Below are 24,052 nucleotides of genomic sequence, written 5' to 3'. Positions count from 1 at the left end.
AGAACTGAGGAGGGCAACCAAAGCTTAGCAAGGCGAAGAAGAGGAAGGCGGAAAGGAGTCGGAGGGCAAGGAGGGAAGAGCTCCCTCTCTCTCGCTCTCATCCTCAAAGCAAGGTTGGAGAAGGCAAAGCCCCCCCCCCCCCCCCCCCCCCCCCCCCCCCCCCCCCGCCTCTCTCTCTCTCTCTCTCTCCAAGGATCCATGCTAGAGAAGGGGAAAGAAGAAGGAGTCGAGACTTATACTAGAGAAAGAGGCCGGAAAAGTGAGGTGAGCTCGGCAAGAGGCGTGAAGGGAGTTAACAAAAGAGGAGAAGGAGACCTCGGCTAGCAAAGCCGGCAAGGGAGGATTTGCAGCAGGATACAGGCTACTTCTCAAATGAGCCTAAGAACAAGGGCAAAGCAAAAAGGAAGTCTCTCGCTCTCGTGCTTGAGAAGCAAAACCAAGGATCTCTCTCAACATAAGCAAGCATGAAATTCTCTCTCTCTTTGAGCATAAGATGAGCAACCATGATTAAGAAGGCAAGTGAAAAGCACGAGGCAGGCAAAGCAAGGGTTAAAGCATCAGATAGCAATTGAAGAGCAAGAAGAAGTTAAAAGCTGTGAGTGGCCATTAAGCCAGTGCAAAGCATAAGGAGCAGGAAGCTACGGAATAATTGGCAAAATTGAAGCTTGATGATCGAGGCAGTGAACTGAATTGAAACTTGCAGAATCCGCGAGGTATTTGAAGCAGATAAAGCGACATAAGAAAATTTCCATCACCAACATCAGTCCGAAGTTGATTAAGCATTTTGTTAAGTCCGGTGTCGTTAACGGCCCGATTAATCTTGTAAACGGAAGCTTAAGCTCCTAGTTAGCAGATGATCCAAGTGACGGTGCTGCTAACAGCCCACCTTGGCTAAGGATTAAGTTGTACTCAAGCGTTAATCAATTAATTGATGATTATGGTGATTTTCAGATTCAGTTACATTTGTTGTTCTTGTTCTCTCTCTTTCACACCTCCGACAGCCAAAGGCCCCCGGCTCACGTAGCGAACACATATCCCCCGACACCGTCTGGTATCAAAAAATTTAGCATGCATCCCTGAATCATCAAGATCCATATTATCCATTACCTCATTTGGTGCCTCATAAGCTACATGCATAACTTCTCTTATAGGCATGAAATCATGTAAAACCTCATCTAAGAATATCATAAGATCTACCTCATGCTCATCTCCTTCTTTATGTAGGTCACACACCTCATCATACTTTTGGAAACCCCTATCATAAGGAGCTTGAAATTCCTCCAAAGCATCATCTAAAAGAGCCATAAGCTTCAGGTCCTCCTATTGTTGTTGTCCCATTTCATGACATGATTGATATCTTTTAGAACCCTTGTTGCATGTGGCATGGAAACCATCTAAAGCTTCATCCAAAAGATACATAAGATCCTCTTCGTTGGGACCCTCTTGCGAGCATATCCCATGTAGCAGTGGATCCTCATCGTATGTGGTATGCATATAGGCCATATTTTCTTCACACTTTTTCTCTACCATCACACCTTCTTTCAAGTACCTTTGTACTTCAATCTCACAAATATTAGCATGCTTCACAAAGATAGAAGTCAACTCTTTTTCCATTTCATCATCATAACCCTTCCAGTCATTGGTAGGAGTGGGTGGTTGCATATCAACTTGCACCCCCTCCAAACAAGAGCCTACAACTTTGAAATACATCTCATCCTGCAATCCACAAGCATATGTATCACATTGAAGAGCATTGGCATCACAAAAAGTATTATCTTCATTTGGAGATTTGTGAACCTCTTTGAAGCATGAACTTCCAAACTTAGAATACTCTATGTCATCATGGGTCATATCGTTTTGCATATTTACATGTCCTTGGCTAAATCCATGCTCTACCACATGCTTTACAACATCTTTATCATCCTTTTCTTCACAACATGACAATTTTTCAATAACCAATTCACCAAAATCACTGTAACCATCACAAAAAGGAATCCCTTCCAGTGAATCCCCAATAGAAATTGATCTCACATAAGCATCTTTTGCAGATTGAGTGCCATCCATAGTATCTTCGACCATACATCTATGTGTAAACTCCATAGCATCACACAGGGAAGCACAATTCTCATGTGCCAAAACTGAAACACCAAGTTTTGCATAAATAGCTTTGACTACATCCTCATCTTTTGCATGTAACAATGTTTTGTCCTGTTGTTGAAGGCACTCATCTATTATAGATTCCTGCTTTTCATGAATTTGATTGCGATCAATTGTATAGCATGGTACTTGTATCAATTTGTTACTTTCAACATCCTGCAAAACATCTACTTTTGTAAAATCAATGCACTTCATTTCCCATTCCATAAAGCCCAAGGTTTCTTGTGTAAAAGCATTTGAAAAAGCATCCCAGTTGTCTCCACATTCCTTTGCAATCTCTTGTACTTGCTGATAGAAATTTGGAGCCACTAAGTGTTGAAAGGACATAATCATCAATCTTTCAAGAACCCCTTGAGCCTTCATCTCCATTGTGTAGCACTCAAGAAATCCTCTTGGGTCATAACCCTCAAAGACATTACATTTCTCATACACTGCACTCAATGCAATCCTTACTGCTTCTTCCATCTCCATCACTTTGGTTTAAAAAAATTTATTTGACTCTATATTTGCAATCCCTTGCTAGAATAACATCATGTACACATAGCTTTATATCATCACAAATTCTCACCCAGCCACTTCACATCGGGTTCACGAGAAATGTCGGAATGTGTGCGGTCTAGCTGGGAAGGTGCAAACCTCTAGCTATGAGAGTTCGTGATGAGAGTCACAAACACTTTTGTGAAAAGCATTTGTGGAGAATCACCAACCCTCTTTCTAGAGTGACTAAAAATCTACGAGCGTTTGTGACAGTAAAGTCACAAACCCTCTTTCCTATCATGCTTGGAAATTGCTTGTTTTCGTAGTTGAGATTATGATGAGAGGATCACCAAATCACATTCAATATCACTTAAAAAGACCATTGAAAAACACTAAATTTTCATCCATGAAAACTCAATGCTCATACAAGCACAAATCTCAATCAAAACCCAAACCTCTTTCATGGTATCATGTAGCCTCGCCCCCAATTACATAGTCGTAACTTCAAACAGTTGAAAGGAATACTCGAGCTTCCACCTTTTTGGCGACCATTTTCTAATTTTGCAGAGATTTAAGAGCTTCTATATTGAAGCCCACACACCATTTTGATAAGGGGAAACCCTAATTCACTCCCTCATAGGCTCAGATACAAGATTGCAGAGGCGCGACTCCAGCACACATAGATTGGGCAACCATGGAAGCTATTGCACAGTAGAGCAAAATTGCTGTTTTTTCTTTTGTAAAAATCACCCTATCTCTTACCCACAGCATTTTCAGGTGATGTGTCAATTTTTAGGCCATTTTTCCACTTTGGACCAAAACTAGGCCATTTTCAGCTCATTTTTTACCCAAAAAAATTACCATTTTTGATGCAAAAAATCCCAAACGGAGTCAAAAAATTCCCTAAATTTGTGGGATCACTTGCATAAGCATAAAAAGCATAGATAAGCATCATTTTTTATCAACATATCAATTTGGGTCATTTTCCATGTAAGACAGCGCCTATTAGCTGCTATTTTTTGCAGTTTTTACCAGCATTTGTCTTTGTAGGCGAGATGAGTATGCCACCATGAAACACTTGGAATATGTACACTATCAAACCAAATTAAGCATCTTATCAAGTATGAAAGCACTCAAAGACACCACATCCAGGGCCATGATTCCCTGAATAAGTATGTACGTGATAGCGATTGCAGAAATTGTTTTAGTATATATCACAATATGTACATTATTGCTTTTCTTTCCATGCATGGAGAAGTGTAAAAAGTGAGGTGAATTTTTTTAATTTCACACTATGTACGTGCCACGGCACAACAACGGGAAAAGCACCTTTTGAGGTAATTGAGGGAAGATCAAAAAGTCCCTTGCTACTTAAGGTACACGGGAAGATCTTCGCTGCAGATGAATATAGCCGAGACCTACAAGAATCTTTCCAAAATATTAAGGATTCCATCTCTATCTCACAGCAAAGCCAAAGGCTGCTGCTAACAAGCACAGAAGATCCCAAGCCTTTAAAGAAAATGATTGGGTCTTACTCAAATTTCCCAAGGCCCGATTAAGGCACACTACGGGCAAGAATCCTACGGGACACCAAAAGTACTATGCTAAATTAGCAAAAAGATACTATGGTCCCTTCCAACTTCCTAGGCCAATCAATGAGATGGCCTATCAACTCAAGTTGCCCAGCCATCGACTCATACACAATGCTTTTCATGTGAGCCTATTAAAGCCCTACAAAGGAGAGCCACCTCAACAACCAACTATTGAAGACCCACCGGAGATCGAGGACAAAGAAGAGGTGATGCAGCCCGAGTCCATTCTCTGAAATGAAGACAAGGTACTAAGAGGTGGTAAGACTATCCAACGATATCTTATTAAGTTTAAGAATTATCCTTTTGAAGATGCTAGATAGAAGCAAGGCATACAATTGAAGGATAACCTAAACCTTGTCAATGCTTACAATGTTTTCCTAGAGTAAGCAAATGTACAAATGTTTAAAATCAACACAGTTTTTGTCTTATAAGACTCTCTTTTTCTTTATTGTGCACAAATATGAAGTATTATGCATGCTTAGATCAAGTTTGCGGAGACGGCGTCTTGCAAACACCAAGTAGAGCTTGTCGCTCTACTATGGAAGATTGATAGGACTAATGTGCAGACATGCTTGTGGGGCAGCTTAGGCTCTCAAGCGCCAAATGGACTAATCATCCATTCTGGAACGATGTCGTAGGGTAACATAGGGATCCTCTAATCGCTAGAAAAAGGACTAATGAATAGGATTTATCTTCTCTACCCCATAGTCGAGGACGAGTCTGATTTCAAGAGAGAGGTAATGTCATAATAACTAATATCTAATTCTCCTAAATGATTTTCTCATGTTAAACTGATCGTTTAATATGGGGAAGTGCCAGGGGAGAAAAAGCTAGAATATTGGTTAACCTGGTAGACCGGCCACATTAGGGATCCAAAGGAGGGAAAATAGTGATCCAAAGGGGGGCCATCTCCAAAAGAGCAATGTGCAACAATGGGCTTAAAAGACCCTAAGGTTCAACCTATTAAGACTTCTAAAATGCTAAGGTTCCAAAATTCAAAGGTTGTGTCCAAAGGTAAAACACTAGGAAAATTGGATGCTTTGTGTGTGTACCAAAAAGTCTTCATGGCTCCTACATAGGAGGGGGAGAGCCTTGCAAGTAAGGGGATGAGAGAGAAACACACACACACACACACACAGGGAATGAGGGACACATGTGAGCTCCCTAGCCCAGATGCCCACAAGGTGCACTCAAATCCTATTGGATGGCCATGGAGGTGGACCAATGAGAATTAGGTTAGAGTAGATTTAGTTTAATTAATTTAAAAATAGTTAGTTAAAAAACCAATAAGAATTAAGCTCTCTAGAAGACTATTGGACAGTCTCCCAAGGGGTCCAATGAGCATTTAGCAGCCCAATGGCTTGCTTGATTCCTATTGGCCAGGAGACAAAGGGGTCCAATGAGAGTTTAGTTGCATTAAATAATCACCTAAAGCTCTCACAAAACAAGAAACGGGGACACTTGCCAGAAGGCTATCACTTATGCTCTTGAAATTCCATTGGCTAAGCCTGAAGAGGTCCAATAGGGTGTGGGCATGAGCAAATAGCAAGAGGGGTCGACCAAGAGAGAGGGGGCGGGCTGATTTTCTCAAGGCATTATTGCATACACACTCACACTAGTCCATGTGTGGAGTAAGGAGACTCTCTCTCTCTCTCCTTCTCAAGCTTTAATGGAAAGCTTATCACCTACTCCAAGCTTGTGAGAAGGGAGGCCTACACCAACAACTCTTGGCTTTGTGATGTGAATCCAACCAAGAGCCAAGCTTCAATGCATGCTCATCTCCTTACCACGCTAATTACTAAGCTAAACTATGCTAATATGAGTGATTATGTGAGGAGATGTACATCTTTCTCATAAGACTACTCATTCTTCCTCTCAATCTACTCTCATACCCCACTAGCTCTCAACATCTTCGAAGGTGTGTGAGGTCTTGGGTCTGAGACCGTGAGGGAATCGATGTTGTGTTTTATAAGTGTTTTGCTTAGTGCTTGAAGTTTCCATCTTCATTGCACTAGCTAGTATTGAAGGAACACAAAGAATTGTATTGTAAAATGTCTCTCTTGATGGGAGAAACCATAATACAAAGCCTTTTGGAGGGGGGACCGGCTCCGTCTAAATCCGGTCCTCAACTGTTGTCAATAGATTAATTTCTCTCTCTTTTGAAGTATTGTTCATGCTATCTTACTAGGTGTTATACCTTTTTGTTGCTCTCTCCACCCAAGCACTCTTGTTATTCTCATTAGGAATCTATTCTAATGAAATGCTCACTATGTTCATGCTATTTTCTGCTACACACATGTTAGTAGGCCATTAAATGTTACACAAAGCATAAAATGGAAAAGTACAACATAAGAGAAAACTAGTACAATGGTCGAGTGTGAAGTGTTAGTGACTGGGATGGATTGTTAAGTGTGTTAACACTTCTGTAGGTAGACCAATTAGTTGGTGTAATCCAACTATAGTATCACTGGCAGAGATATATATATCCACCAAGGCACACCATTGATGATGACAGTCAGTGATAGTCATCCAAGAGTAGTACATGTTGAGCTTGACATCTCAACATTCTTCTTGGAAACCATGTCGCTTGTAAATAAATTGGTTATAAATATTTCATTTTGCTAAAAGGTTCTCTCTTTGATTCACCTTATCATGTGAAGTCACTTGAGTCCAATGTCGTAAATAGGGGTTTTTCCAAAACTGTTCGCTCGCAGGTAGCATTCCCTTTTTTATATAGTCTAAATCCCTTGGGTACATACAAAGACACAGTGAGAGACTTGCCTACTATTGGGATTGGATTGCCCACTAAGATTCCTATCTTCCATGGATTTATGACATTGAATGCCATTGGGCACTACCCAATGTTGCATCACTTGCCTAATGCTACCGTTCACTTTTCGAGCCTTCAACAGCTCCTCTCCTTTGTGAATTGATATTGTTCTTGCAAGCCATGACCACCTTTTCTCCCTTTCTATTGACCTACCTTAGTCTTTAACAAATTGAAATTAGTGACTTAGTCCATGTGAATTGTAGGCTTTTTAGATTGCTGCTTCATGAAAACTATTTGGAAGGATAAGTGGAAGCAAATATTTTGATCTCTGTATTAGGCGTAGTTTTTATAATCCTTTTGAATAAAAGTAATACACTACTTTAGGACAATGCAAAACAAGCATGGTATGCAAAGGAAAATCCACATTCTATAGATTCAGAAAGAAATCATAGAAGGTGCAAGGAATGCAAGTCATGGCAACATTAACAAAAATAAGTTGGTTCAAAGCACTCACCAGATAATTTTTGGTTATGCTAATATAATATACTCACCATTGTGAGTTCTGCAAAAAAAAAAAACCCAAAGATAAGTGAGCATTGACAGATACTAAAGGAGCTCTTACACCTTAGTTTTTCTTTTAATCTTGGTAGTGACCCTACCTCTCCATCACCTTTCTTTTTTTTTTCAATAAAGCCGTTCGAAGCTTCGCTTCGACTAGTTTTATGCGATTGCGCCCACTCACCCACACACACATGTCTCAGAGGTTGAACCATAGTGGGTGTGCTTGGAGCCCCTCAGCTTTACCACCAGGCCAACTCCCCTTGACTGCATATACATGCATTAGAAAGTAAGAGTTTTCCGCTTAAGATCTCTCATCTCCCCTCTTTTCCCCTTTCAACATGCATACAAAGGATGGGTTGCTGTTATGGTAGATATTTCCAAAATAGTACCTCTCTTCCTTGCTCTCCCTATCTCAACGGTTTTTGTTCAACACATGCTTATTACACTATTTCCAATACCTATGAAGAGTTGGAGGCCGATGGCATGGCGGGTTTTGAGATCAATCCGTTTAGGCTTTGACGTGGAGGTAAGCAAGGTGCCATTGAACTGTCTATTTATAATTTATGTACTCGTAGATATGAGGGCAAGGAAATGGCCGCAAGGAAGAAAGTCACCAAACAAACCTATGCACGATGGGAGAGATGGATGAAGAAAGTTTGGTTGAAATGGTAAGGTGCCGTGATTTGCATCAGAGGAAGCATGGAGTCATATCATCAGCACACAAGCTATCAGGGGCATCATTTCCATTGGGTGTCATAGTGGACATATGTATGTTGCTGGCAGTGGTGCAAAGGCATCAAGAGATAAAAAAGTAGCCTTGGTTGTGATTCCTATAGGAGTTATGATCAATCGGATAATAACACCTTAAATACGTGAACGCAATTGAGAGTAGAGCAAGCAATCTATATCGATGAAATGTGCATATTCTCCAAGGCAGCCAATGAATGAGAGGACTCTCTCACGCTTGCAACAAGGGTGGATTTGATATGTACAAAAAGCCACTGCAAATGAGCACTGTACTAGGTAGGCCTAAGGTTGAAGTTGTCTTTTGGGAAAATTACCAAAATACCCCTCTAATTTGTGGAAATTCCCAAAATACCCCTCAAATTTCAAAAATTCCCAAAATACCCTTGTATCTATTTTAGCTGGATTGTTCACTATTTCCTAATCTTTATTCGTTTTTGACAATGTATATCCGTTTTCTAGTGCTTAGCATGTAATCTGTCACAAATTACCTCCCAAAAAAAAGACAATTATGTCTAAAAATAATGAAGCAATTCATCTGCAAAGCCTACATAACCAGCTCAAATTCTAGTTTTAGTATCTTGTATTCATAGACAATCAGTCTTCTTATGAAAAAAAGCTACAATTGTTTTAATTTTTGGATAAATTTACTCTCACAACCAGAGGTATTTTGGGAATTTTGGAAAATTTGAAGGGCATTTTGGGAATTATTGACAAAATATGAGGGGTATTTTGGGAATTTTCCCTTGTCTTTTTGGCTGTGCTCGGCAAAAGCTAACAGCTCGTGCACTTCGGACGACAGCTGCAATACACGCTAGACATCAGAGCTCTGTCAGAAGTGGGATTTGAACCCACGCTCTCTCACGAGAACCAGAACTTGAGTCTGGCGCCTTAGACCACTCGGCCATCCTGACTTGGTGTCAGGTGTCGAGCAAAACAATGTTGAATCTGTGTATGTGCTCCCCCTCCCCTCTCCCCACCACAGACATTAATGGTATTTTTCCTCTATTGGCTACTGAAAATACAATAGATGGGACCAACTACCCGTGGGCATAGTTGGCGCATTCCTCATTTTGGTTGCGAACATATCGTAGGATACCACTCAACCACCAGGACTTCCCCCACTCACTATCACTTTGGTAGACCAGCATAAGATCAAGCCTCTTAGAGTAGTGGAGTACGTGCCTCTAGTGGTTCAGGAATCACATTCAATTTAGATTTTGTGATAGTGCGCCTACACAAGTGGAGGGTTGCTTTCCTCTACTTATAGCTCCCACCCGGTTACGGCATGCAAGAGCACTTCACGACTGGGGATTTGGAGAAGAATATATTTCGTAGGATATTTACTAGCTCTTATTCTCAATCAGTCAAGAGCAGGACGTAATTTCATGAAGTGCAGTTTTCCAATGATACTATGTGGGTTACCATCCCAGAGAATGGCAACAAACAGTTCAGGCTGGAATATGAGTTAGACTCCGCCATCGGACACCCCTCCCTCAACACTTAGTCTACGAAGCAGATACAAAAAAAAGGCATGTATCAATGACATGGCTAAGGAGCAGGTCCCCATCAATGATTATGACCCGCGACAATGGTTGGATACACTAGGCGATCTCCCTTGCTTCACAATCCACACATCCTTGGAGAACGAGGTGTTGGTGTCTAATTCTACCTTTGAGACTAGGGAGTCCCACTCCAACACGTTGAAGGGGCAAGGGAGGTACCCGCCCCCACACCACTTGGGTTTGGGGAACTAGTAACCGTCCATCAACGTAGTCAGAAGTCACCTCTCTTTGAGCTCTACATATCTATGGTGTCCATTTCATGTTTGAACAACGCCTACCATTATTTGCAGGAGCATCTTTTCTCGTCCATCATTCATGCCAATTACAGAGAAGACGATGGAGAAGTAACATGGCATGCATTTGAACAGTGCATGGATCACCTCTGTAAGTAAAACTCTTCTAGAGAGAAGCATGCACTTTTTTTAAAGAGCTTTGTGTGTTTTTTAATGTGATGCTTCTATATGATGAAGAAGAGATGTTGATGAGGAAGAAGATGTTGCTTCTCCAATGAGTATATGTTTTTGGTCAGAGAAGACCAAAACTGTGGGATTGATCAAAGAAGGTCATCATGTTGGCACGATGAAAAGGCCATCTTTTTGGTGGCAAGATGGTGTATCATGATTGTATTTAACTTCATTGTAAGCTTCTATAATACAAAAGTCCTTATGGGGGGGTCACCCATTCCGACCCTCAATACCATGTCAACTCTTTGTTTTTTTTGTCTCTCTTTACATTTCTACTTATAACCATGTGATTTCGTCTCTATTTGGGTTTGATTAGATTTTAAACATGATGGTAGTATGAATCTCTTATTCAATTATGTGAGGGATCATTGTAGTCTATTTCATCCAAATTTTGTTACAACATTATCAGAAAATCTTCTCTCAAAGTTTAATTACATATATTTCCATGATTTGTGTTGTGCTTGGATGCTTAAGACTATGTCATAAAAACTAATATCTAATTCTCTCAAATGATTTTCTCATGTTAAACTTTATGGGGAAGTACTACGGGAGTAAAAGCTAGAACATTGGTAAGGCTGCTAGACCGGTCTCAGCAGGGCTCCAAAGGAGGGAAAATAGGGATCCAAAGGGGGGCAGTCTGCAAAAGAGCAATGTGCATCAATGGAGATTAAAAGACCTAAGGCTCACACCATTAAGACTTCCATAGGCTAAGGTTCCAAAAATTTAACTAAAAAGTCCAATGGCCAAAGGTGGAAAAATTGGATGGATATGGCAAGCCTTAAAAGTCTTCTCACATCCCTGGGCAAGAGGGGGCGAGCCCTAATGGTAGGGGAAGAGAGAGAAACACACACGCACACTCCCAAGCTCTCCCCAAAGGGAAGAATGGACACATGGCAGGCTTGTAGGCCAGTTGCCATTTCCCCTCAAATCCTATTGGATGGCCATAGAGGTGGACCAATGACAATTAGGGTAGAGTAAAATTAATCTAATCAATTTAAAAATGCTTGATAAAAGAACCAATAGAAATTAAGCTCCCTAGAAGACTATTGATAGTCTACCAAGGGGTCCAATGAGCATCCAATAGCTTGATTCCTATTGGCCAGAAGACTAAAAAAGGTCCAATGAGAGTTTAAATGAATTATTTAATTACCTAAAGCTCTCACAAAAGGGAAAGGGGGATACTTGTCACAAGACTATCAATTATGCTTCCTAATTCCTATTGGCTAAGCTTTGCAGGAACCAATGGGAAGCTAGAAAGATCTTCTTGGAAGAGGGGTCGACCAAGAGAGAGAGAGAGAGAGAGAGAGAGGTTGGCATTTTTACACTAACTCACTTTGCTACACACACACACACACACACACACACACACACACACACACACACACACATAACTCATGTGTTGAGCAAGAACTCCATCTCCTTCTCCAAGCATTAAGAAGTAGAGGCCTACACCAACAACTCTTGGCTATGGAATGCAAATCAGACCAAGAGCCAAGGTTCAATGGCATGCTCATCTTCTCTACCATGCTAATTACTAAGCTAAGCTATGCTATTAGAGTGATATGTGAGGAGAATACTTCTTTCTCGTAAGATACATCTTCTTCCTCTCAATCTTTCCTCATTCTCTGCTAGCTCTCACCATATTTGAAGGTGTGTGAGGTCTTGGGGCTGAGGCTAGGGATACTAGGTGTGTTTTTCAAGCATAATTTGGTGCATGAAGCTTCCATCTTCATTGCACCAATGAGTTTTGTCAAGGAACACAAAGATTGTATTGTACAAAAGTCTCCTTTGATGGGAGAAGCTATAGTACAAAGCCTTTTTGAAGGAAGGACCATGGAGGAAGGACGGACTCCATGTAAATCCGGTCCTCAACTGTTGTCAATTGTTCTATTTCTATTTCTCTCTCTTTTTGCCATTGCCAAACTAGCTAGGTGTAAATTTCTATGTTGATTTCTCAAATTAAGTACTCTCTCTATGCTCATCAGGAACTTGTTCAAAATTAATGAAATGCTCAATATGTTATCATGTTTTGCTACACACAAGTTACTTGTGCATTAAATGTTACATTATTAGAGCTATTGGTTTCTCTTTTCTTGCTCAAGAAGAGAGGTCCTCAAGCTTGCTACAAATGGTTGGTGTTATTAATTGCAAAAGAGTAAGTAGAATATGGATTTTTCATCCTTGAAGTATGTCTACTTTATGCAGTTAATGCGGATACCATCAAGAGCTATGGTCTTAATAATGGAGTCCTATGGGGAATTAATGAGCTATTAGAAGCTTGACAGGAAGTGGTGTTGTCTTAGCTCAGTTGAACCCTCTCTTCTATTCCTTGCAATTAATAATATTTGAGCCACGGATATAGATGCTTGGGTGCTTATCTTTGAAGGTAAAGAGAAGTAGCAACTAGGACAAGTAAAAATTTACATCTAAAAGATATTGAAATGAATGTTGATATCTTTGATTTTGCTAATGAAAGAGCAACTAATGATCTCTCTATGCTTATAAACTATCTTGTTTCTAGGCTTCAACAAGCCCTGGGAAATCCATCCCTCCAAGGTGAAGTGCTATAGCAATTGCACACCCGTGGTATTCTCCAAACTCCCCACCAAGAAGAGAGAGTACCTAGGAAATCTCCTGACGAGACTTCCAAAAGAGGACTCTCTCCGATAAGGGAAGAAGAGGAGGATCCGTACGAAGGGCTCAAAAACTTACTACTTGATGAGGCATCGCCCTCTCAAAGGAGAACCCAAGTTTCAATGGTAGAGCCCCCATCGAAAGAACAAGAACGAAGTGAGTTTCCTGCCACCTCGGCGGAGATGGCTCCACAAAGGCGGTGGGAAAAGTGCTCTCCAACACCCCCCTAAATGAAGAAGACCATCGCATACTCCCCTTCATTATAATTCAAAGAGGGAAGAGAGAAAACAAGAGAAGAAAAAGGCGAGAAAGAGGTTGCCCTTCTTCTCCACGTTCTTCATCCTCTTCCTCTTCTGAAGAAAGCGATGGTGCAGCTCTCCAACCGCCCAAGAGAAGAGGCCAGAGGAATCCTATGCCGCCTGGAAAAGGTCGTCCAAGATCAAAAAGTTCAAAGAGGGAGGAAAGAACATCTCTTTCCTTACGTACGATGGCACCTTTGGTGCTACGGACAAAGTCTTGGCCTTTATCCAACAATTTGATGCGGCGTTTGGAGATGAGGGCTTCACGGAGTCCTCTAAGCTACGTCATGTAGCTATGCGAAAGCTTTAAGATCTTCCATCATGAAGCAGTTTTTGGCTAGCGATGCCAAAGACAAAGTACTCACCGAATGGAAAATCTAGAAGCTCTCTCCCTATGAATCTCACAAATATGTAAACAAGTTTTGGGATTTACATCTCAAAGCCACTATCTACAAAAAGATGAATTTTAGAGAGAAAAAATAACAATTTTGTGCGGGTTATCTGAGGATATGGTGGAGTATGTCAACTCCCAAAGGCCTCGCACCATATCTGCGTCATACACCATACCATGGTGGCTTCAAGAATCAACTTTTAACAAGGGACTAAGAGAAACCTTAAGCGCATGGAAAATAAGGATCGTAATGAGCCTAAAAGGAAGGACAACGTCCAAAAGTCTCGCAAAGGTGTTACCATATACATGAGGTAGTGATGTGTGTGAACACACTAGGACCACCGGGGCATTTTTTCTCTCTTTAGGAGGTTTTTCCCCCCATGCATTGTATATACGCCCATCACTCTAGGGCTATCCATCTTTCCATTGCACACTAAGTAACATACTCTCGATTGTGTGCCTTGAGCTTCTTTCATCTTCTCCAAGCTGTGTGTGTTTCTCTGCAACCCTAATTCCAACAATTGGTATTAGAGCAGGTTGCAACCTCCCGGGCTTAGTCGCCAGCTTTTCCAACACACGCCTGCTCACTTTCTTCGATTTCAGTGAGGTTTGGCGAGTGTTCGCAGGTCGACAAATATTTCGGGTAAGCTCATAGAGCTTGGTCTGCTCAGATTTTTGATTCGGGCTCATTTCGGCCTCCGTTTCCACTATAGGCAGGTCTACACAGGCAATTTCATCATTTTGTGCAAAATTTTTGTCAGTGCCGTTTTCTGCATAACAGACACCTTACAATCTTCTACGGTTTGTGCTGTATAGCACGTGTTGTTCCCGCTCCGTTTCTCCTATTTTCGGACAGTTTTCACATCAGGTGCAGCATTTACCATGGCTGACAACAACAACACAGATGTGTTCAAGATGTTTGCTGCTGAGGACAGGTTGGATGGGGACAACTACCCTATGTGGGCTTATATGATGCAACATGTTCTTGTGTCAAAGGGCGTCTAGAATATTGTGCAGGGCATTGATGTACGTCCTGGTTCTGAGGATGTAGGCGATCTTGAGGATGTTGCAGGTCTTGCTACAAGGAATATTTCTATTAGAGTTGTTTTTCCTACGGGTTGAACAAGCTCATTGGGATGTAAAGGATGCGCAGGCTCATGCATTGATTGCGTTGTTTGTGAAGCGCACCATTGTTCCTCACATCCGTTCAGCAAAATTTGCAAAACAGGCTTGGGATATTTTGGTTGGTCTTTATGCAAGTCACAATGAGGCTAAAATTGCTTTGCTGCGTAAAGAGCTGGAGTCGAAGAATATGCATGAGGAAGATGATATGGACACTTTCCTTGCTATTGTCAAGGATATCAATGAGCAACTTATTTCTGCAGGTGAAGTCATTTCAGACAGTTCCCTTGTGCAGAATGTTCTTGATGCCTTACCAGATTCGTACCAGACTTTTGCTAGTACTTGGAGACTTATGACCCAAGCAAATCCAGAAGTTGTCAAGTTTGATGCATTATGCACATTGCTATTGCAAGAGTCACTTTCCAAAAAAAACAGGAGTAGACAGTGTGCAGTTGAACAAGCTTTTATTGTTTCTCAAAGAAAGGGTGGTAATAGCAATTGCGAGTGGCAAAACTTATGTTCCTAATGCTTCTGCTGGCAGCACTTCGTCTGGCAATTCTAGTGATAAGGGCAAAAAGAAGATGCGTTGCCATTATTGTAAAGCCAATGATCACTTGATCAAGTCGTGTCCTAAGTTGAAGGCCAAAGAGGCTAAGAAGAAAGAGGGTGGTTCCACTGCAAATGTTGGATCCACTACAAATGCAGCCATTGTTGAGTCTTCTGTGAAAGGAGATTGTGATGCTGATGTTGATGCAGAATGGGCTTTTAGCGCAGAGTGCACTTACAATCCTGCTGTCCATGATGCATGCTTGTCAGTTGCTGCAGATTCACATGTGTGGTATTTCGACAGTGGTGCTACAAAGCACATTACCTCACATCGTGAATTGTTTACCTCTCTCGAGTCTGTCCCTCATGGGAATTCAGTCACTTGTGCCAACAACGCCTCTTATCCAGTTCAGGGAGTTGGAAAGATTGTGCTCACTGCTGCTAATGGCAGTTCCTTCACACTTGTTGATGCACTTTATGTACCTGGGATCAAGAAGAATCTCTTGTCTGTATCCGCACTTGCAAGACTTGGACTTGTAGTCAAATTTGTGGATGACAGATGTACAGTTCATGATCTCAGTTTTGGTGATGAAATTGTTGCATCTGGGCTTTTGTGCCGTGGGCTGTATAAGCTCACTTTGTATGACAAGTGTGGAAAAAATTTTGCAAATGCTATTGCAGATTCAAGGGCTATTTCAGATGCAAAACTTTGGCATGCACGTTTTGGTCATCTGAATTTTGCCAGTTTGCTGCGTTTGCAGAAATCTAATATGGTTGCTTCTTTGCCGCCTCTTGAAGCACCTATCAAACATGTTTGTGAAGGCTGTATTCTGGGTAAAATGCAGCGTTCTAAGTTTCCAAAGGATGGTTCAGTTAGGGCCACATGCAGGTTGCAGCTTGTGCATAGTGATGTTTGTGGGCCCATGCAAACTCCGTCCTTGGGCAATTACCTGTACTTCGTGACTTTCATTGATGATTACTCCAGGCATGCATGGGTATTTTCGCTTAAAAAGAAGTCCAAAGTTTTTATGTGCTTCAAACAATTTCTGGCTATGGCTGGAAATGTCTCAAAATGTACTATGGGCACCCTGCATTCCGATCGAGGGGGGGAGTATATGTCTCATGAATTCAATGCATTTCTGGCTAGTCGAGGGATAAAACACCAATGTACAGTGCCTTATACACCTCAGCAAAATGGTGTTGCTAAGAGGAAAAACATGTCACTTACGGAAATGGCACAATGTATGGTCAAAAGTCAAGCTTTGCCGCATTCTTTTTGGCTTGAGGCCATCATGTGTGCCACTTATGTACTAAACAGGTGTCCCAGATCAAATTTTTGCGAATAGAAGGAACATGCCTAACATCTTTAAGCTTCCATTCATTTCCATTAGTAGTTCTGACAAAAACTATACCTTTGCTGACAATCTCACAAGCTTCGTCATCTCCCAAGTATACATACCCAAAATTACCTTTGGTGTAGTCTTGGAAATGTTGCTTGTGTGGTGTCGCATGGAATGAAGCCCCGGAATCTACTATCCAGGAATTAGACACATTGTCTAATGAGAGAATTGGAGCATCTTGCTCTACTTTACCTGCCACATTGGCTTCCGATGTTGGCTTTTTGTCTTGAGACTCAGTCTCCTTCTTCTTCTTGGACCAGCAATCCTTCTTGACGTGGCCCTTCTTGCCGCAGTTCCAAGATTCAAGAACTGACTCTGTGCATTACTTGCTCCGCCTTGAGCGATCACGAACCTTTTGGTTTTTGAACCTCTCCTTAGGCCTTCCTCTTGTTTCCACTGACAGTGCAGCACTTGATGATTCTCCTATGCTTCTCCTTCGTATTTCCTCACTTAGGAGAACACCCACAACATCATCAAACTTAAGAGTATTTGTGCCAGAAATAGAATTATTTACAGCCATCACAAGGCTGTCCCAACTATCCGGTAGAGATGATAGTATAAGAAGCGCTCGCACTTCGTCATCGAAATTTATTTTCACCGATCGAAGTTGACTTATGTTTGTGTTAAATTCATTTAGGTGTTCTGCAACTGAACCATTCTCTGCCATCTTTAGATTGAACAAGCGCTTCATAAGAAATACCTTATTGGATGCCGATGGTTTCTCGTAGAAGTCGTCAAGTGACTTCATCGAGTCCTCCGTGGTCTTCATCTCCGAAACATTGAAGGCCACCGTTGATGCTAAGCTTAACCGGATTGTTCCCAGTGCCTTTCGATCAAGGACAATCCATGCTTCATCTGCCATCGTTGTGGGCTTCTTTGCAAGACCGCCTAGTGGCAAATATAGGTCCTTCTGGTAGAGATAGTTTTCAATCTGCATCTTCCAATGTTGGTAGTTTTTGCCGTTGAACTTATCAATCTTGAGCTTTCCTTCCTCCGCCATAACTCCCACTCAATTCAAGGAATCCTTTCCTTGAGATAATTTAGCTACGAGCAAACCTTGCTCTGATACCATTTGTTAGGAAATAAGACGTAGCTAAATAGATAATTGAGTAGATTACTTAATGGAGAGAGACAAATTACATACACGAGATTGTAGAGTAGAGAGAGAGAGAGAGAGAGAAAGTACACACGATATACGTGGTTCACCCAATGTGGGCTACGTCCACGGGAAAGCAGCCACTCAATGTCTTTAGTACTTCAAAACAAGAAGTAGTTTACAAAGGGATTATACCCTCAATGGAGCTCCCGCCTTGGTTCACTCTCACCACCTCACACTCACCTTGTTGCATCAACTTCACACTATATAATGTGTGTAGAAATGGCCTCCTTTTATAGGCCAAAAGGGCTGCCCTCTCTCATGAGAGGCAGCCATGCGTAGCCGCCCTTGTGTAGATAAGTCCAAATCGGACCCTTCAATCCGCCCATGTATGGCCGCCCTTGAGAAGACAAGTCCGCTTTTGAATTCGGCCACCGGCCATTGACTTCCGAGCACCGGACACCGGCCATTGACTACCGGCCAACCGACCGGTTGTTTTCCGACCACTTTCCGGCCCATCGTCCGGCCATAATATTCCGACGAAAAAGGAATATTCTAGCGAGGGGAAAAAAAGTCTTGGGGGCTTCCACCCCCGAGGCCCCTAAAGTTTCCCCTAAATTTTGACTGTGATAATTTTGGTTTCCGGTGAGTGATTTTCCTTCACGCATGATGGCTTATCCTCATAATGGGGACCTTATAAATGTGCGTTTTTACCACATAAAATTACAAGGGGTAAATCAGGCTCCATACTTAACAATCTCCTACTTGGAAACTGATCTCCAAACCAAACATGTGAGACTGCTTTCCATCCTGGCTTCTTATCCTTGAATGCCGATTGAAGATGAGCAAAAGCTCAACTTCTCCTTGTTGACCACCTTTGTAAACATGTCTGCAGGATTTTCACTTGTATGCACCTTTCTTAGCTTTAGTTGTCCCTCTTCCAAAAGAGTGCGTATGAAGTGATATCTCACCTCAATGTGCTTTGTCCTTGAATGAAAGGTTGAGTTCTTTGCAAGATGGATAGCGCTTTGGCTATCACTGTACAAGACACAATTGTCTATCGCTTTGGCTATCACTGTACAAGACACAATTGTCTTGTTTGAACCCAAGCTCTTCTAAGAATCTGTGAAGCCACATAATTTCTTTGCTTGCCTCCGTCATTGCTACATACTCTGCTTTCATGGTAGAAAGTGAGACCACTTTCTGCAGCTTTGAAGCCCAGCTTATTGATGTGCCTCCAACCATGAAGACATAGCCAGTAGTGCTCCTTCGAGTATCTTTGTCACCTGCCATATCTGCATCAGCATACCCTTCTAGAAAAATATTAGTTCCTTCAAAATACAAAGCATTTCTTGTTGTCCCTTTTAGATACCCAAGTATCCACTTCACAGCTTGCCAATGCTCTTTACCTGGGTTGTCCATGAACCTACTCACAACTCCCATTGCACGTGCAATGTCTAGCCTTGTCCAGACCATAGCATACATTAGAGAACCTACCGCTGCAGCATATGGAACTTTAGACATATAGGTTATCTCCTCTTGTGTCTTTGGACACATATCCTTTGTTAGTTTAAAGTGACCAGCCAAAGGTGTAAAAACTGGTTTTGCATTTTGCATTGCAAACCTTTCTAGTACCTTCTTGATGTAATCTTCTTGAGATAGCTTTATTGTCTTCTTCGTCGTGTCCCTTGATATTTTCATACCAAGTATCCTCTTTGAAACACCTAAATCTTTCATTGAAAAAGATTTAGACAGCTCCTCTTTTAGGTCTTTGATGTCCTGCATGTTAGCACTTGCAATCAACATGTCATCAAGATACAACATTAGGATGATGAATTTCCCATCTCCCAAATTCTTCGTGTAGACGCAGTGATCCGAGTTGCATCTTGTGAATCCATGATCCAACATCCATCGATCAAACTTCAAGTACCATTGTCTTGATGCTTGTTTTAAACCATACAAGCTCTTCTTTAATCTGCAAACCATTTTCTCCTTACCTTTTACTTCATACCCCTTTGGTCGAAGCATGTAGATTTCCTCCTCTAAGTCACCGTGAGGGAATGCCGTATTTACATCCATTTGCTCGAGATTTAGATCATGAGCAGCCACAAGGCTTAAGACAAGCCTAATTGAGTTCATTTTTACAACAGGAGAAAATATTTCATTGAAGTCAATACCTTTCTTTTGAGAAAACCCTTTTACCACAAGCCTAGACTTGTACCTTTTCTTCCCACCTTCTTCTTCCTTTAGCTTGTACACCCATTTGTTTTGAAGTGCCCGCTTACCTTTAGGCAACTCAACCAACTCCCATGTTTGGTTGCGATGTAGTGAGTCCATCTCCACTTGCATGCTCTTCGTCCATTCTTCTTTGGATTCATGTTGCATAGCTTCTCCATATGATTCCGGCTCTCTAGAATCTGAGATCAAGAGATGGTTGAAGGAAGGAACAAACCTTTCTGGAGGTCTACTTGCTCTTGTAGATCTTCGGGGAATAGGTTGAGGCTCCTCATTTGGTTGACGTTGTTACACATTGTCACCGTTTACAGTCCTTGAGTCTTTACCGTCCTCAAGCTCCATGTACTCATCACCTGTTTCTTTTGTTGTTTTCTTTCCAAGTAATCTTTGTACATATTTTGTTCGTTAAAAATTACATCCCTACTCCTTAATATTTTACCATCTTCACGATTCCATAGGCGATACCCAAAGTCACCTTCTCCATAATTAATGAAGAAACACTTTTTGGACTTTGCATCTAGCTTTGATCTTAGGCTTCTATCTATGTGCATGAAAGCCTCACACCCAAACACTTTGAGAAATGCATAATTCACCGGTTTACCTGTCCATGCCTCTTTTGGAACTCCCCCATCCAATGCCGTTGAGGGTGACCAATTGATTAAGTACACAGACGTACTTACAGCTTCCGCCCAAAGCTCAAGTGGTAGGCCAGTATGTAGTCGCATGCTTTGTGCTCGCTCCATGATTGTCATGTTCATCCTTTCTGAAATCCCATTTTGTTGAGGTGTCCTTGGGGTTGTCCTTTGCCTCTGAATTCCATTGCTAGCACAGAAGCTTTCAAAAGCTTGGCTGCAATATTCACCTCCATTGTCGGATCTGAGGCATTTAACCTTGGTACCTGTTTCATTTTCCACAAAGGCTTTCCACCTTTGAAATATGGAAAATACATCGGATTTATTCTTCATGACATAAACCCATGTTTTTCTAGTTGCATCGTCTATAAATGTTACATAGTACAACGAGCCACTAAGTGATGGTGTACTTGCAGGACCCCAAACATCAAAATGAACCAACTCAAGTTTTTTATTTTTTCTTTCATTTCCTGATTTTTGAAATTTTACCCTCTTTTGTTTACCATAAACACAATCTTCACAGAACTCTAAGTCCACTTCTTTCAAACCTGGTAGAAGCTTCTTTGTTTGAAGGATTTGCATTCCTTTGGCACTCATATGCCCAAGTCGGTAGTGCCACACCGCACTGTCAACTTCTGTAGTTGCTGCACAAGCTGAAGGTTGTGTGCTAATAGTACACAAGTAGAGTGTACCGACTTTTTCTCCCTTGGCAACCACCAAAGATCCCTTTGAGATCTTCCACCGTTTTTCTCCGAATGCAATGTTGTGACCTTCATCGTCCAATTGTCCTGTAGAGATCAAATTTTTGCGAAGAGAAGGAACATGCCTAACATCTTTAAGCTTCCATTCATTTCCATTAGTAGTTCTGACAAAAACTATACCTTTGCTGACAATCTCACAAGCTTCGTCATCTCCCAAGTATACATACCCAAAATTACCTTTGGTGTAGTCTTGGAAATGTTGCTTGTGTGGTGTCGCATGGAATGAAGCCCCGGAATCTACTATCCAGGAATTAGACACATTGTCTAATGAGAGAATTGGAGCATCTTGCTCTACTTTACCTGCCACATTGGCTTCCGATGTTGGCTTTTTGTCTTGAGACTCAGTCTCCTTCTTCTTCTTGGACCAGCAATCCTTCTTGACGTGGCCCTTCTTGCCGCAGTTCCAAGATTCAAGAACTGACTCTGTGCATTACTTGCTCCGCCTTGAGCGATCACGAACCTTTTGGTTTTTGAACCTCTCCTTAGGCCTTCCTCTTGTTTCCACTGACAGTGCAGCACTTGATGATTCTCCTATGCTTCTCCTTCGTATTTCCTCACTTAGGAGAACACCCACAACATCATCAAACTTAAGAGTATTTGTGCCAGAAATAGAATTATTTACAGCCATCACAAGGCTGTCCCAACTATCCGGTAGAGATGATAGTATAAGAAGCGCTCGCACTTCGTCATCGAAATTTATTTTCACCGATCGAAGTTGACTTATGTTTGTGTTAAATTCATTTAGGTGTTCTGCAACTGAACCATTCTCTGCCATCTTTAGATTGAACAAGCGCTTCATAAGAAATACCTTATTGGATGCCGATGGTTTCTCGTAGAAGTCGTCAAGTGACTTCATCGAGTCCTCCGTGGTCTTCATCTCCGAAACATTGAAGGCCACCGTTGATGCTAAGCTTAACCGGATTGTTCCCAGTGCCTTTCGATCAAGGACAATCCATGCTTCATCTGCCATCGTTGTGGGCTTCTTTGCAAGACCGCCTAGTGGCAAATATAGGTCCTTCTGGTAGAGATAGTTTTCAATCTGCATCTTCCAATGTTGGTAGTTTTTGCCGTTGAACTTATCAATCTTGAGCTTTCCTTCCTCCGCCATAACTCCCACTCAATTCAAGGAATCCTTTCCTTGAGATAATTTAGCTACGAGCAAACCTTGCTCTGATACCATTTGTTAGGAAATAAGACGTAGCTAAATAGATAATTGAGTAGATTACTTAATGGAGAGAGACAAATTACATACACGAGATTGTAGAGTAGAGAGAGAGAGAGAAAGTACACACGATATACGTGGTTCACCCAATGTGGGCTACGTCCACGGGAACGCAACCACTCAATGGCTTTAGTACTTCAAAACAAGAAGTAGTTTACAAAGGGATTATACCCTCAATGGAGCTCCCGCCTTGCTTCACTCTCACCACCTCACACTCACCTTGTTGCATCAACTTCACACTATATAATGTGTGTAGAAATGGCCTCCTTTTATAGGCCAAAAGGGCTGTCTTCTCTCATGAGAGGCAGCCATGCGTAATCCACCCATGTGTGGCCGCCCTTGAGAAGACAAGTCCACTCTCACCACCTCACACTCACCTTGTTGCATCAACTTCACACTATATAATGTGTGTAGAAATGGCCTCCTTTTATAGGCCAAAAGGGTTGCCCTCTCTCATGAGAGGCAGCCATGCGTAGCCGCCCTTGTGTAGATAAGTCCAAATCGGACCCTTCAATCCGCTTATGTGTGGCCGCCCTTGAGAAGACAAGTCCGCTTTTGAATTCGGCCACCGGCTACTGGCCATTGACTACCGGCCAACCGACCGGTTGTTTTCCGACTACTTTCCGGCCCGCCATCCAGCCGTAATATTCCGGCGAGGGAAAAAAAAAGTCTCAGGGGCGGAAGGCCCCTAAAGGTACCCTTGAATTTTGACTGTGATAATTTTGGTTTCCGGTGAGTGATTTTCCTTCACGCACGATGGCTTCTCCTCATAATGGGGGCCTTACAAATGTGCGTTTTTACCACATAAAATTACAAGGGGTATATCAAGCTCCATACTTAACAACAAGCAAATGCAACAACTTAACAAGCAAACCACCACTCAATGATAAAATAATATGCCTATGCCTTTTCTCACCACTCTCGATCATCACACCATTTTGGCACGCAAATGAAGTCGAAATGCAACAAAATTTAGGAAGAGATCTAAGATACCTAGGGACATCCTACCAAGTCTGGTTGCAGTCCGACAAGGTACCAAATTCACGATTCATCATGATCAAGATCCTGAAAATTGCAACAAAACTATCCAAAAAGGTCGCACTATGGTCTAGGAACACTCTCCTATGGTCGAAACGTCAAAAAACATTTTTATAGTAAGAGGGTGCATCAAATTTTTCCATGTTGGACGCCTCTTCACTTATCCATCTTCAATTTCCAAACCTCTTTTAGTATCCATTTCAACTTTTGGTATTCTCCTTTTTGTGCAATTTTGGACATTTTTGTTGATGTTTCAACTGTGTCCTTAAGTTTTTTTTGACTATGTGCTGGTCTATAGCACGCAACAATGGGAAATAAAGAAGCACGTAGATTTGCAATAGTATTA

General features: G+C 41.7%; 1 non-coding gene and 1 pseudogene across 1 annotated transcript; both read right to left on the bottom strand.

Annotated features, from left to right (window-relative positions):
* Positions 1-957: 957 nt before the first annotated feature.
* LOC147433706 (uncharacterized) lies at positions 958-1,863 on the bottom strand (annotated as a pseudogene).
* A 7,268-nt stretch (positions 1,864-9,131) lies between these two features.
* Positions 9,132-9,215, bottom strand: TRNAL-CAA (transfer RNA leucine (anticodon CAA)). Its single transcript has one exon. It is a non-coding gene; the product is annotated as a tRNA-Leu (tRNA).
* Between the last annotated feature and the right edge of the window lie 14,837 nt (positions 9,216-24,052).

The sequence above is a fragment of the Adiantum capillus-veneris genome, chromosome 19 (assembly GCF_014529385.1).
Source record: "Adiantum capillus-veneris isolate H3 chromosome 19, ASM1452938v2, whole genome shotgun sequence".
Classification (NCBI taxonomy): domain Eukaryota; kingdom Viridiplantae; phylum Streptophyta; class Polypodiopsida; order Polypodiales; family Pteridaceae; genus Adiantum; species Adiantum capillus-veneris.
The sequence above is the reverse complement of the archived record's forward strand: the minus strand, read 5'-3'. Positions and strand labels throughout refer to the sequence as shown.